The following is a 16,411-nucleotide window of genomic DNA, read 5'->3' as shown; positions in this document are numbered from 1 at the left end:
CCTCTTATTCTGCTTATTCCATTTTTTGAATTATCATTTATATAATTTTCTAAGTGTAAAAGGACCATCATCTTTCCTATTAGCATTACTTCACACAAGCACATCTTACTTTTGTTACATGGTTGCAAGATAGTCTTTGTATATGATTGTCTCTCTGAGTTATTTATTAATTTTTCCATTACTGTTATTGCCTTTTTGTTTCTTTTCATCATCAGTCTTTAACATCTCTTTTCCATGCTGGCATAGGTTGGACAGTTTGACTGGAGCTGGCAAACTGAAGAACAACACCGGGTTCCATTCTGATTTGGTTTGGTTCTATGGACAGACACTCTTATTTCTTTACTGTCCACAAGGAGCTACACACAGAGGGGACAAACAAGGACAGACAAATGGATTATGTCGATTATATTGACCCCAGTGCATAACTGGTACTTATTTAATCAACCCCAAAAGGATGAAAGGCAAAATCGACCTTGGCAGAATTTGAACTCAGAACATAGCGGCAGATGAAATACCGCTAAGCATTTTGCCCAGCGCGCTAACGTTTCTGCCAGCTCACTGCCTTAGACATCCTAATGCCAACCACTTTACAGTGTGTGCTGGATGCTTTTAATGTGCCAATGGCACAAGCACCTGCACATGGCACCAGCACAAGTGTTTTTTACATGGGACTACTACAGGACTCTTGCAGGCCAATTCACTTCACCAGGGGATGTGGCCTTAACACTTAGGCTGTTTGTGAACGGGTCTTCCTGTGTACAGCTAAGCACCAGGTATCTTGGTCCTTTGTTCCCTTTCTCCCCATAATTCATCATTATTTACCAGTCAGTCTAGAAACTTTGTTATTGTACTAGTCCCATTTTTTTCTGTTTGTGTTCATCTTTCATGTCTGTTCATTTATATCCCAGCAGCTTATGTTGCTGACACCACCAAATCAAACAATATTATTGTAGTTGTCAGAATTGTGATGAAATTTGGTTAATAACTGATGAGCAATTGAACATGTCCATATCTATGTTTTTCCTGTTCTTCCCCATGTTCTTTTGTGTCCCTATGTGCTCCATGATTATTAGGCGGCAAACCAACAGAATCATTAGCGCGCTAGGCAAAATGCTTAGTAGTATTTCATTCATCTTCACATTCTGAGTTTTAATGCTGCCGAGGTCGACTTTGCCTTTCATTCTTTCGGTACGGATAAAATAAGTACCATTTGAGTATTGGGTCAATGTAATCAACTTAACCATTCCCACAAAATTTCAGACCTTCTGCCTACAGTTGAAAGGATTATTATCATTATTATTCCACCAAAGTCGACTTTGCCTTTCAACCTTTTGCGGTTGATAAAATAACTACCAGTTGAGCACCTCTGCTGAAATTGCTGACCTTGTGCTAAAATTTGAAACCATTATTATTGTTGTTATTGTTATTGAGTGAGAGCAGCACATGCCATCTAAGGGATGCAGAGGTACAAATATTCAATGCCCAATATACCTATCACATTTATCTTTCTGATAAAGAGTACACTAGGCACACACATTACAACCATTTGTGCATTATATGTTGACCTCATATCAAGGGCCTTGTAGGTGGGGCCCAGTTAGAATTTTCTCAGGTCAAGTAGCCCATCTTGCTCAAGGATCTCTAAATAAGGGCTGTTTAAGGATAATGATTGAAATACCCATGTTTTCAGGGGTGAATTATTCAAACTCCAAAGAATCCCTCTCAATACATGGCTATGATTCTTCCCCACTACTGCTTGTGATCAGAGATACACTTATCATCAGCCACTAAGGAACATGCTCAACTGGTTAAGATCAAACAACTGTGGTGTTGAGCAGAATATTTGCTGTGGCCCATATTATCATTATCAAGGTGGCAAGCTAAAGTGGTAGCTGGCAGAACTGTCAGTACATCAGACAAAATGCTTAGTGATATTTCATCCTGCTCTATGTTCTGAGTTCAAATCTTGCTGAGGTCAATTTTACCTTTCATCCTTTGAGGGTCAATAAAATAAGTACCAGTCAAGTACTGGGGGTTGATGTAATTGACTTGTGCCCCTTACCACAAAATTTCCGACGTTGTGCCTATAGTAGAAAGGTTTGTTATTATTATTAGTATCATTATTAAGGTGGCAAGCTGGCAGAATCATTAGCACGCCAGGCAAAATGCTTATCAGCATTTCAACCATCTTTACTTTCTGAGTTCAAAATTCGTCAAGGTCAGCTTTACCTTTCGTCCTTGTTGTAAATTTGTTATTTCTCACATTTCTTTCTATTTCTTCCAAAGTTACTGGTAGTTCATGCACTGTTCCACATCACTTTTTTTTTTTTTTTAATTCATCAACCTCGTTTGATTGTTTGACTGCTCCATTTACACTGTTGCACAAAGCACTTATGAGTGTATCCCATGAATTAAATTTCTCCATACATTTGATGACAAATAAATTCATGGATATTTTCAGCACATAAACATTCACCATTTTAGTTCAACCTTTGAGCTTTATATTACAAACACATTCACCCGTGAAATATAATTTTCTTCCCATAACACTGTTCGCTATTTTATTGCCATGTTTTCTTATTTATGATTGTGATATCACTTCTCATGTCTAATTGCATTTTGATACTATATTTTCACATTCGCAAATTTTCTGTTTGTTGTAGTCACAACTTTTTCTACTGATAAACTATTTATTTTTTCTTGTTTGTTCCATTTTCTTTTTCTAGTTTTGCTGTGTGATTTTATATGTCCTGTAAATCCTCAGCAAAAAACTTTGCTTTTTTTTTATATAGACAATCTTTTTTCAGGTACATGCCATACATGGGTCGACATCCTGATATTTTTTCTGTTTTTCCCGCAACACCTTATTTGTCTTCCAACTTTTTTGCACTGGTCTTACGTGGAAACACTGTTTCCATTGAATTTCTTCCGTGTCATGCCTTAATTTTAATATCCTGTCACACTCTTCCGACAGTTTCTGCAATTTCAAATCCTGGTTCATTTCCAGTTTTGATAGCATATCCGTTCGGACTTCTGCATCCCTTCTATCTGACAATCCTTGTGCAAAAAAATCAAACACTTGAAAGAATCTAGAGTAAGCATATCCAGCCTAAATCTCTCTCATTCTTTGTTGACTCTGCCTGTGTAAGTAGTCAAGTTTTCATCTTTGCTTTTTTCTTTGTTTAAACATTTCCATCTAGTATTAAACAGTGAGCTCTTTTCACTAAACATTTTGCAGAGAATGTCTACTGAGTCAGTGAAATTTATTGCGAACTTTTTTTTGGTAATATGAAGTTACTATACTTCTCATGCTCTGCTGTCACTAGTTTTCTTAACACTAAACGTGTTTTCATTTCATCTGTCCAATCCTGACATTCTTTTTCAAAAATTTGTTGAAATCTTCAAAAGTAAGCCTCGAAGGTTACTCCTTCTTTGGAATCATATTTGAATTCGCATATGGAATTTGCTACATGGTCAGGTGAAAATGTGTTCTCTGGTTTGGTTACCGACTTCATTAGGTGAAACATTTGCTACTGCAATCCTTGTTGCTGTTCTCATTCCTTAAGATGTTGCTGTTTTTGCAACTCAACTATCCCAGCTAACAATATTTTATCCCAGCTTCCATCATCATCATCATCGTTTAACATCCACTTTCCATGCTAGCATGGGTTGGACAATTTTGACTGAGGGCTGGCGAACCAGATGGTTGCACCAGTCTCCAATCTTGATTTGGCAGAGTTTCTACTGCTGGATGCCCTTCCTAACGACAACCACTCTGTGAGTGTAGTGGGTGTATGATTTTCGCAAGTTTGCACAAGACTTTCGTTTCTTTTTTGTCGAGGTATCTAATTTTCCATGTAAGTGTTTTCCTTTTTTCACTTTGCATAAATTTGTTTTTCCTCATCGCTATTGTTGTAAAGTGGCCTTTTGCCACTGTTGTATCTATCCTTTGATGACGGTTGTCGCTCTGACAGATATTGTCATCTTCCAAAATCATGGACAGAATGTCTCTATCTGGCACTGTATGACCCCCCCAGTTGTACAGTGTTATTATCCTCAACAAGTTGGGTAGTTATAACGTCCACTCAATACCATAGTATAATTACTATATCAGCACAGACATGACTATCAACACAGTCTACACATACTTTCGACCTTCCTGATCATCCCTGTCGACCAGCTATAGATTTGTTTATAATGGCTGGCTACTACCACTTTTTACCAGGAGGGGTATACAGTTTCAATATACAACAGTCTTTTTGGGATTGATAGAATAAGTACCAGTTGGACACTTGGGCTGATGTGATTGACTTACCCCTCCCCCAAAGTTGCTGGCCTTGTTCTAAAATTGGAAATCGTTGTTGTTGATGATGAGTTTTTCTTCTTTCAGTTTTGTTTGCATTTTTTACCAAGTGTCTTCCTAACATCTAGGGCTGTATACATTGGTAGGCCATTAAAATAAACAAGATCATTCGTTTACAAAGTCAAGTTATGTAAAAGAGAAAAAATGAAAAGAAAAATATAATTATTTTTACCATGCACTCAGACACACACACACTGACCAATGATGCCTAGCAAGCTGAAACTTCAAAGTCACTATCAACTTATTCCTTGTAAAAAATTGATAAACATGTACTCTACTAAAATGTAGATTAATCCTTCAGTTTTATGTCAAATTGTTTTTATATATAACTTCACATAAAAAGAAACAGTAATACCACAATATCTATGAGAGAAGGCATGGCTTTAGCTGCAGGCATGTTTGTATGGTTAAAAGATTTCCCTTGGGGTCACATAGTTTGGGTTCACTCCCACTGTATATCCTATACTATTTATAGCAGGTTAAGCACTGTGTCGTAAGTAGAATTTGATATGTATACATATATCATGTTAGGAAGGGTAGCCATGTGTAGAAACAATGCCATAAGAGACATCAAGCCTGAACAGCCATTCAGCTGGTTAGTTTCTGTCAAACCGTCCAACCCATGCCAGCATGGAAAATGGACATTAAAAAATTATTATGATGATATATATACACCCACAAGCCACACATACACACAAGAGGACAAGGAGGTGCTGAAAAGTTCCTGGCTTTGCTGAAAAGTTCCAGGAGGATTCAGTTAATTATGATTTTATAGAACATATTCCCCTCTCAGATTCACAGTCCTTTGGTTTTTCTAAGCCTTGGAAGGTTTTGCTTCTAACCAGGCTTTTCACAATACCCTTAATATCCAGGAACTTTTCCGCACCCCCTTGTATGTACACACACAGACACACACACACTGCTGAGACCCCCTTCGGTCATGACTGACCATGGGATTGCACCTAGAAAGTTACCCTCCCAGGCACAAGTCTGGGCAAGACTGTTTATGGAAGACCAGCAGTTGCCCATGCATACCAGCCTCCCCTCTCCATTTAACCAATGGAAATGCAAAGGCCGATACAGCTTGGCACCTGTGACATCGCAACTCATTTCTACAGCTGAGTGAACAGGAGCAACATGAAATAAAGTGTCATGCTTAAGAACACAACATGCAGCCAGGTCCGGGATTTGAACTCACAACCTCACGATCATAAGCTCGACACTCTAACCACTGAGCCATATGCCTTCACAACACACACATACACACACACATTGCTGTGGTTTCAGGTTCAGTCCCATCGCATTGCACCTTGGACAAATGTCTTCTACTATAGCCCCAGGCTGACCAATGCCTAGTGAGTGAATTTGGTAGATGGAAACTGGAAGCCTGTCATGTTTATATCTGTATGTGTGTGTGTGTGCCTCTTTGTTTGTCTCTCCCCTACTACTTGACAACCAGTGTTAATTTGTTTATGTTCCTGTAACTTAGCAGTTCAGCAATAGAGATACGACAGAATAAATACCAGTTTTGAAAAGCAAATAGGTCCTAGGGTCAATTTGTTTAACTTAAACCCTTCAAGGTGGTGCCCCAGCATGGCCACAGTTCAGTGACTGAAACAACTAAGAGATATATCAAACCAGTTAAGATTAGTTTCTATAGTGCTTTGAGCAGGGAAGTTAAATCACTAGAGACATTATGATGGGAGTTGGAACTGAAGGACTCAAAGTATTGGAGAGAAGTAAGGAATTCCGAAAACATCAGACTAGGTAAAGACAACATATGTAACCTATTTTCTAATTAAAAGTACACGTCATTAATTACCACTGCTTTCCACTCCATCACTCGTGTAGCAATACTATTAATATCTGTACTAGTAGTGTACTATTACATATGAAAAAGTATTTTTAAAAATGAAGGGAGTAGAAAGAATTACAATAAAGCTAGCAGATTAGTTCAGACTGATGGAATGCAGTTTAGATTTAATTAGCCATAGAATCATCATCAACATCATAATCATTTAGCACCCATTTTCCATGTCTGCATGAGTAAGACAGTTTGTCTGAGGCTGGTAATCTGGAGAGCTGCACCAGGCACTAGGCTCCAGTCTGTTTTGGGTTAGTTTCTACAGCTCAATGCCTTTCTTTATGCCAGCTACTCCACAAAATGTACTGGGTGCCTTTTACATGTCACCATCACTGGCCACAACTATGATGTTACTTAGCTTGATGCAGCTTCTCAAGCGCACTAAATTGTTAACGAACTCAATCACTAGTTATCACCTCCGTGATGATCATACTGAAGATCATACTTCACCCCCTTGTCCCATGTTGTCCTGGGTCTGCCACTTCCGCGGGTTCTCTCCACAGTTAGAGACCAGCACTTCTTTATGCAACTGTCCCTATCCGTACACATCATATGACCATACCAGTGTAGTTTTCGCTCTTCTGTCTGATGCCTATTAAACCCTATTTTTCTCTCGTCATACATGCACAATGACATTGCACATCTAGTGAAGCATACTAGCTTCATTTCTTTCAAGTCTTCGCATGTCCTCTGCAGTCACAGTCCATGTTTCACTGCCATGTAGCATGGCTGTTAACACACAAGCCTCATACAATCTATATTTCTTGTGAGGCTGCAGCAATGGAAGTATTTGATAAAGAATTGTCTTTTGGATTTATTGGCGTAGAAAAGGTTTTTGAAAGAGTCTCAGTACATGTAGTGTAATGAGGAAGCAATAATGTTATGTGTGAAGAATTTCTAAAGGAGAGGCCATGAAGGTGGGGGCTAAAAGTGAAACCACATGTAATAGTTTCATTATTGGGTGGCTATGTGGGTGGTTGTTGCTTAAGCTCAGCTTTACAGAAAAGAGAACCACATTAGATTATGTAATTCTCACATGATCACATGACTGACCAGGCTGTGATGTTGTTACACATCGCTGGTCACAGTGCACTTTTGCATTGTTTTAACCTTCAAATAATGCCACCCTGCTGGCTAGGCAAGCTGGCCAACATCCCCCGCCTCCGTTCAATCGAAGGGGACTGGAATAATATAAAACAAAGTGTTTTGCTCAAGAACTCAATGTACTGCCCAGTCAGGGAATCAAACCCATGATCTGGTGATCATTAGTGCAACAGCCTAACCACTAAGCCACTTGCCTTCACATGTATAATTCTAGATGTACTAAAATAAGATTTGACAGTCATGGCAGGAACATAATTTGATCTATGATGATGATATTCAATCAGTACCAATAACACTACATAGTGTCATGTAGCTGCAGTGTCCACACTCCTGCATATTTGGACTTTGTTGTTTATTCTCTTGGTTAGTATATTCTAATGTTCTTTAACCTTTTAGCATTAAAACTGGCTATATCCAGCCAAAATATTCTACCTGTTTTATGTTCAAACTAATCAAATCTGGACTCTTACCAACAACATTCAAAAAATTAAGTTATCTCATCAAAATCTCAAAGCTATGAGATAATGCATGACTAATTGTGAATAAATGGGCATTATCTTTCATAGAATAATGTGAATGCTAAAGGATTAATTCCAAATCTCAAGGTATTGATGGAGGCGGGTTTGATAACAAAGTGGGATAAGAAATCCCTTTTTTCTTTACCTCATTTCTAAACCCTTCTTCAAAAATGTTAGTTACCCTAAGTTTAGTTCTTCAAATCTCCAAGGTATTTATTTACCTTCATTATCATCACTTAATATCTGTTTTCCATGCTAGCATTGGTAAGACACTTTGAATGGGACTAGTAAGCCAGAGATCTACACCAGGCTCCAGTCTGTTTTGGGTTGATTTCTACAGCAGGATACCCATCACTCCACAGAGTGTACAGGGTGCTTTTTACATGTCACCAGCACTGGCCTCAACTATGATTTCACTCAGCTTGGCATGTCTTCTCAAGCACAGCAAACTGCAAAAGGTTTTAGTCACTATTCCTTATTTTAGTCAAACATCTGCAGGGGATAGCATTAATCTTGAACGTTACACCTACAGATGTTTGTAATCATTGCTCCCAAACATTGCTATTAAACAATACATCAAGCAAATAATAAAAAAAGATACAGTTGGATAATGTAGTTTTGGGTGCATTGTCTGAAAATAACAAGGGATGTTTAAAGTTAGAATTTCTTTGTTCAGAATTGAGATGAAGCTAAACAACAACTCACGAATGGTGTTGTTCTAATTTTTATATATTGTTTGTCTGTACTTAGACTTCAGTATCCGACCCTTTCAAATATACTTCTTTACATTAGATTATAGAGATTGTTCTTCTACTTTGTACTTTGTGTGGATGCTGGTTTTGATGTTTTATGTGATCCTTTATATGCCTATGGCAGATCTATTGTTTGTAAACAGTTTTACAGGTGCACATGGCTATTGTCAGCAGTGTATGTGTGTGTTTGTGTATACGTCAGTCATTCCTTTGTTAACAAACTATAATATTCCCTGTCTCCTTGGTGTGTGTGTCTCTCTCTCTCTTTTGTATACAAAAATATATGGGTTTTTTGGTGCTGCCAAGGAGAGTTACAAGCTTTCTGTGAAGTCACGTTATCACTGCTCACAACAACAGAAGGTAGATAATAAACTCAAAGAAGCTAACATGCTACGAGTTCACAAGGCCTTCCTCATTTTATGTGTACAGGATGAATTTCATTTTTTTTTTATTTCACATATATATGTGTATATATATATGTGTGTGTATATATATATATATGCATATATATATATATGCGTGTATATATATATATGTGTATATATATATATATGTGTATATATGTATATGTGTATATATGTATATGTGTATATATATATATGTGTATATATATATATGTGTGTGTGTGTGTGTATATATGTGTGTGTGTATATATATGTGTGTGTGTGTGTGTGTGTGTGTGTATATATATATGTGTGTGTGTATAAATACCTGTATGTATTTATATACATTTGTGTTTGTGTGTATACCCACATCATCATCATCATCACAAAATGATAGAAAGATAAGAAGGTACTAAATAGCTGAAATGCATAGCAAATAGATACCAGATACAAAATGGCCAAAAGGCCCTGATGTAGATATGCATTACATATCCGAGATTCTATAACTTTTCTCTTGTGCACTACATCTTATATCCTGTTTTTATCTCAGCTCATTATCCCTGCTCCATGCACATTAACATTACATGTCCATTAACCCTTTTGATACCAACCCTCTGGCTCTATGGTACAAATGTCTTGTTTTCAAAAGTTCTGAATTAAAATCTTCCACCAAACCTGAGACACAATTTATGTTCCTAACACTAGCTTAAAGATAACTAAGTTATTTTACTAAATTCCTTGTTCTATTTTAAATTAATTGAAAGAAACACAGAGCATCTCAACAGAAATATGGTAACAAAAGGGTTAAAACATGCTTGCTTCATTTTTTTCCCAATATTAATAAATTCACTGTATTCTATGACTTGCAAGCTTGCAGCATCACACTCTGCACACAAGCATCATAGAATCTGCCCTTCGCTTTCACAGAGAAGCCCTTTTTTGTAAGCGGAGGTACATATCCGAAATTTTTCCAACTCGAGAGAATCTATTTGTCATGTGCTCTTAGTTCTCATTACCTTTATACATCAACAATCACATATGAAGTCTGTCTTCTCTGTTAGCCTGTGGTCCCACTAACCTCTTATACATCCATTATTTATACTGAGTACATGGTATGGAATTTTTGCCTACTCCTTTTCTGCATACCAAGCTTGGTCATTTTCCTGATGATAGCAAGGTCCTGTTTTCTATTCTACATATCAAAAGTTTTTCTAAGTCTAAAGCCTTTCAACACCAGCTTTTGCTCTCATGTCTGGAATTTCTTCAGTACTCTGTATATTTCCCATACACACACACACACACACACATATACATACATACATGCACATACATATATACACACACACACACACACATACATATATATATATATATATATATACATATATATATAACGGGAAGGTTTACGAAAATAAACAAAAGACAAAGGCAGGTGGAGTACAAACAAATGTATTAGTATGGCGCTCAGGAATAGAAATAGAACAAGTCTTTTACGTTTCGAGCCTACACTCTTCGACAGAAAGATACACAGAAAAAAAACAAGGAGAGGAAAAAATGCGTGTTGGAGCTAATATATATTATAAATTAGAAAATGGAGAAACACAGTAGTTGGTTTATCAGCTTTAGGATATTAGAATGTTGACTTATTTATCAAAATGACAACCATAACATGCATATATACAGTATAAAATTCAATACATATAAGATAAGAATACAAGTAGTTATTAAAAAAACCTTAATAATTTATATTAAGTTTTTTTAAATAACTACTTGTATTCTTATCTTATATTTATTCAATTATATACTGTATATATGTATGTTATTATGGTTGTCGTTTTGATAAATGAGTCAGCATTCTAATATCCTAAAGCTGATAAACCAACTAATGTGTTTCTCTATTTTCTTATTTGCAATATAAATTAATGGTAAAATATTTCTTTACCTTCACCCATTTAATACAATAAGTAAGTTTATTGCATTACAATTAAAAGCACTTGTGTGTTAATAATTTGGGTATTATACCAACAGTATATTGGATAAGTATTATCCCTGAGTTGGTTGGATCCACAACCCCTAACTTACTTGGTATGTATATATATATATATATTCATAAATGAGGGTGAAAAATTAGATATTAATTTAATAATACCATCAGTTTAACACCAAGTGGCCTAGCACATAAAAACCAGGGAGACAGTACAAATTTATACATAAATATAAGAGAGTTATTAGCTTTGTGGAAACAACTTCGGTAGCTATACCAGAATAAGGAGCTATTTCTAGCACTAGAGTTAACCACTTAACGTTAACTCTCTTATATTTACGTATATATATATATATATATATATATATATATATATATATATATATATATATACATATATATATATATATACATATATATATAGGTTTTTCAGATAAATTCTTTTTTTTATTTCCTTTTTCATCAACAGTTGTAACAAATTAGTCAATAATATATTCCTCATTGTTCACATCTTCTTGCCAATGTTCCACTAGTTTGTCAGTATCTTGATGGTAGAAACCACCAGATTTTGACTCAAAAGAATTTATCAAGCCTCACTTTGAGCTCCATGTCATTGCTGAACTAAACACCTCTCAGACTGTTAGAGAATGACTGAAAAAAAAATGTTGATAATATGAAGGTGTTATATAAGGTGAACAGGTGGATATAATAGAACTTTCCAACCAAGCTCTTGAATAGCATTTTTGGTCAAGCTAATAATTTTGGGACAAGTGTTGCTGATAATTTCAGCTGGATAGCCTCATTTTGCTGGTGTATCCTCTGAATGTGAAGCTCTGCATTGATCGTGTGGTTGTTTTCTGGCATTTCATAGTGGATTAGCCCTTCCCAATCCCACCAAATGCAGATCATTGTCTTGCAAGGATGCAGCTCAAGTTTGGCTCAAAGTTTTGCCTGATTGTACTCTAGTACAAAGTATTTAGTAATCCTTCAGTGTAATGTTAAATTGTTTTTATATACGTCACATCATATAAAAACAAACATTAATATATACTGTTTAGCTATTTATCTATTTATTTCTATCTATCTACATATGAATGTGTCTATCTACATGTGAATGTGTCTATCTACATGTGAATGTGTCTGTCTGCATGTGAATGTGTCTGTCTGCATGTGAATGTGTCTGTCTGCATGTGAATGTGTCTGTCTGCATGTGAATGTGTCTGTCTGCATGTGAGTGTGCCTGTCTGCATGTGAGTGTGCTGTCTGCATGTGAGTGTGCCTGTCTGCATGTGAGTGTGCCTGTCTGCATGTGAGTGTGCCTGTCTGCATGTGAGTGTGCCTGTCTGCATGTGAGTGCGCCTGTCTGCATGTGAGTGCGCCTGTCTGCATGTGAGTGCGCCTGTCTGCATGTGAGTGCGCCTGTCTGCATGTGAGTGCGCCTGTCTGCATGTGAGTGCGCCTGTCTGCATGTGAGTGCTCCTGTCTGCATGTGAGTGCGCCTGTCTGCATGTGAGTGCGCCTGTCTGCATGTGAGTGTGCCTGTCTGCATGTGAGTGCGCCTGTCTGCATGTGAATGCGCCTGTCTGCATGTGAATGCGCCTGTCTGCATGTGAGTGCGTCTGTCTGCATGTGAGTGTGGTTAACTTTAGGTTAACTTTACCTTTCATCCTATTGGGGTCGATAAATTAAGTACCAGTTGAGTACTGGGGTTGATGTAATCGACTATCCCCTCCCCCAAATTTCAGGATTTGTGCCTATAGTAGAAAAGATTATTATTATTATTATTATTATTATTATTATTATCAAGGTGGTGAGCTGGCAGAGTCGTTAGCATGCTGGGCAAAATGCTTAGTGACATTTCATTTGCTTTCATGTTCTGAGTTCAAATTCTGCCACGATCGACTTTGTCTTTCATCCTTGCAGGGTCGATTAAAAAAAGGACCAATGAGCACTGGGGTTGATGTCACTGACTTATCCCCTCCCCAAAAGTTTCGGGCGTTGTGCCAATAGTACAGAGGATTATTATCATCATCAGCCTCCTACAGCTGTTACTGCCACCACAACTATCACATTCAAGGCAACCAGTCACCACTACTATTGCCATTATTCCCATCACCATAACTGTCACCACCACCACTGCTACTGCTGCTACAACTGCTATCATCTCTCTTACTTCCACTCCTATTTCTACTACAATTACCACCACCATACCACCTCCATTGCCATCATCATCATCATCACTCCTCCCACTCCTTTTCCAGTGTATGTATGTATGTGTGTGTGTGTGTGTGTATATAATATATGTATATATATACTGCACTTTCCTTAAACTTATAACTATTAGTTCAGTTCTGAGAGAAGTGTGTCTCTATCACATAAAAGCAATTCAGTCAGCCCACAGGTAAAGACCCATTTTTTTATTCATATTTTCAAACATTTTCTTAATATAGTTTTATTTTATACATTAATAATAAATTTGTTTAGATTGATTTCTTTTGATTTTGTAGTGAGTTGGTTTCAAGAGATGGGGAGGTGCAAATTTTATACCTAATTTCTTTTTTTTTTGTATACCTAATTTTTTTTTTATACTTAATTTCTTTTCTTTTTTTTTACCCCACATTTTTGGTATGTAGGGTGATAAAAATGCATCCAGCATGTCACTGGTATTTTTTTTTTATTCTGCTTTTGTTTTTTCTCCATTTCACATTAGAAATTAGAATGCCAAACAGAGAGCAAAGTGGACGCTGGAAGTGATGAGATTAGATTTGAACTTAGAATATATGGAGAAGTACTGAAGTATTTCGGGGCTCTGTCTCTGTTCATTTATGTGTACTTCTGTATCTGTTAACTGTCAATCTATATAGGTGGCGTGCTGGCAGAAACGTTAGCATGCCGGGTGAAATGCTTAGCGGTATTTCGTCTGCCGTTACGTTCTGAGTTCAAATTCCGCCGAGGTCGACTTTGCCTTTCATCCTTTCGGGGTCGATAAATTAAGTACCAGTTACGCACTGGGGTCGATGTAATCGACTTAATCCGTTTGTCTGTCCTTGTTTGTCCCCTTTGTGTTTAGCCCCTTGTGGGTAGTAAAGAAATATATATGTAGTTCATTAAGTACAGACTGGTATATGTAAGTAGCTAAGAAGCTTACTTCATAACCACATGATCCCAGTTTCAATTCCCTTGTACAATCCCTTAAGGGCAATGTGTCTTCTACTTTAGCCTTCAGTTGACTAGTGGAAGATGGAAACTGGGAAAACTCTTTATGTATCTATTAACACATATGTGTGTATGTATAGTGACTGCGTGTGTACCGTTGGCGATTTTTTTTTTTTTTTTCCCTCCGTCTTCCCTTCTTTGGATCTTTCCTTTTCCTATGTTTCTGACGGAGAGCTCCGCTTGAAACGTTAAACCCTCCTTCTTTCCTTCTTTCCTGAGCATCCAATAATACTATATTTGTTCCACATCCTCGCATTATTGTGTTTTCTCTTTGTGTTTTCATGTTTGGATTAACTATATATATATATATATATATATATATATACATGTGTGTGTATGTGAGTGCATATGAATGTGTGTGTATGTAAGTGTATATAAATATGTATGTATATATGCATGTATATGTGTGTGTCTATGTATGTATAGGTATGTATCTGTGTATATTTATGTATGTCAGCAAAAAATACATACACATTAATGAAAACATTTTCAGTCACCTCTGTCGTCAGATGAAAGTACTTTGTAGTATTTACTTCACTCATGTTGCACAAGCATTCCCTCATCACTTTTCTTATCATTAATGCAGTAAACCAATGACTACCAACAATGCAAATTGTTCACAAAATGCGTGATAAAGAATTTTTTTAAATGTCTAATTTATCAATTAATTCACACAATGCAAATCAGAAGGGCATGGCTAGGTGATAACGATCGTAATTATGGACTCCTGAGTTAATGAACTAGATGCACTCGACTCCTCTTTATTTCACTATTGACTCATACCTTAGTGAGTTCCACACTAAACGTATTATTATGTCCTTGGGCAATACACTTTATTCCACATTGCCTCTCTCTTTTTGGCTATAAGAATAGATACTAGACTATTTTTAACTCTTTGGCATTTAACTAATTAGCATCAGCTTATTCTATCAAATTTAATGTTTATTTATTTTGATTAATCCTGTATTATTTCATAGCACTGATGGTATGATTGTTTAGTTTTTGAATGACATTGTAGGCTAAGTGTGAGAAGTCAAGTCTGGTCAGTTTGAACATAAAACACATAAAATTTTGGGGCTGGATATGGTTTAAACCAGTTGTATGCTGCCCAAATATTCTTTCTTTTTTTATTTTTATGTTTAAATCAGTTAGAGCTGGCTTCTCACATTTACTTTACAATGTCTTTCTAAAAATGAACACATGGTCAAAATTGTGAAACTACAAGATAATTCATGATTAATTCAAAACAATGTGTATAAATAAGCATTACATCCGACTGGGTAATCTGAATGTTAAAGGATTAAGAGAAGGAGGACTAACTTTTGCAATGTTAATATCTTATCCATGTGATATATTTGTTTTGCTTTTTATTTTTGTAATAAGTTAGCTTGAGAAGAATGACAGTGCACATGCCCACGATCTTATCAGCATTATCTTCTGCAGGCAAGTGAAATTGATGCACCTGATGTCCAACATTGGCTACATTAATCTCATGTGCAGGTTAATGTCTGGATTGCATAATATTATAATATACAATCTGTGAATTGATAGTCTTGACATCTCTTTGTAATTTATAGTCGGAGAGAGAAAATGAAAAACTAAGCAATGACAAGGGAAAATATTGTAACAGGTTGCTCTTGCTAGGGTGTATAGCTGAAGTGAATCTAGAGAGTTGATCTCTTGATTCCCTTGGATTTATTGACAGGAATTAAAATTTCTTTCACTTTAAAGGTACCGTCAAAATTTAGATTAGGATAATATATTAAGCAAAACCTTTTGGAATGTGAACACACAAATCACGAAACACAGAATGAAATATCTGTATGTTTATATATGTATATGTATATGTATATCCATTATAGGCATGGCTGTGTGATAAGGAGCTTGCTTCCTAACCACATGGTTCTGGGTTTAGTCCCACTGCAAAGTACCTTGGGCAAGTCTTCTATTATAGCCCCAGGCCATTCAAAGCCTTGTGAGTGCATTTAATTAACAAAAACTGAAAGATGCCCATTGTATGTGTGTTTGTCCTCCACTACCCCTGGACAACTGGTGTTGGTTGTTATGTCTGTCCCCATAACTTAGTGGTTTTGTAAAAGAGACCAATTGAATAAGTACCAGGCTTCAGAAAGACAAAAAAGTACTGGGATTGATTTATTCAACTAAAATCCCCTCAAAGAGTGCTCCAGCATGGCCACAGTCCAATAACTAATACAAGTAAAAGATA

General features: G+C 36.5%; 1 protein-coding gene across 5 annotated transcripts in view; it reads left to right on the top strand.

The window, feature by feature from the left end:
* The window catches only part of LOC115221785 (oxidative stress-induced growth inhibitor 2-like), a 100,367-nt gene that overhangs the window by 41,028 nt on the left and 42,928 nt on the right, over positions 1-16,411 (top strand). Inside the window, exon 1 of one of the 5 annotated variants that reach the window (XM_029792014.2) lies at positions 13,239-13,369. The exons of the other annotated variants lie outside the window; for them this stretch is intronic. The gene's annotated coding sequence lies outside the window, so the exon portion shown is untranslated. Of the gene's footprint in view, positions 1-13,238; positions 13,370-16,411 lie in introns of those variants that run through there. 5 annotated transcript variants of the gene reach the window in all.

Source organism: Octopus sinensis, linkage group LG18 (genome assembly GCF_006345805.1).
Source record: "Octopus sinensis linkage group LG18, ASM634580v1, whole genome shotgun sequence".
Lineage (NCBI taxonomy): Eukaryota > Metazoa > Mollusca > Cephalopoda > Octopoda > Octopodidae > Octopus > Octopus sinensis.
The sequence above is the reverse complement of the archived record's forward strand: the minus strand, read 5'-3'. Positions and strand labels throughout refer to the sequence as shown.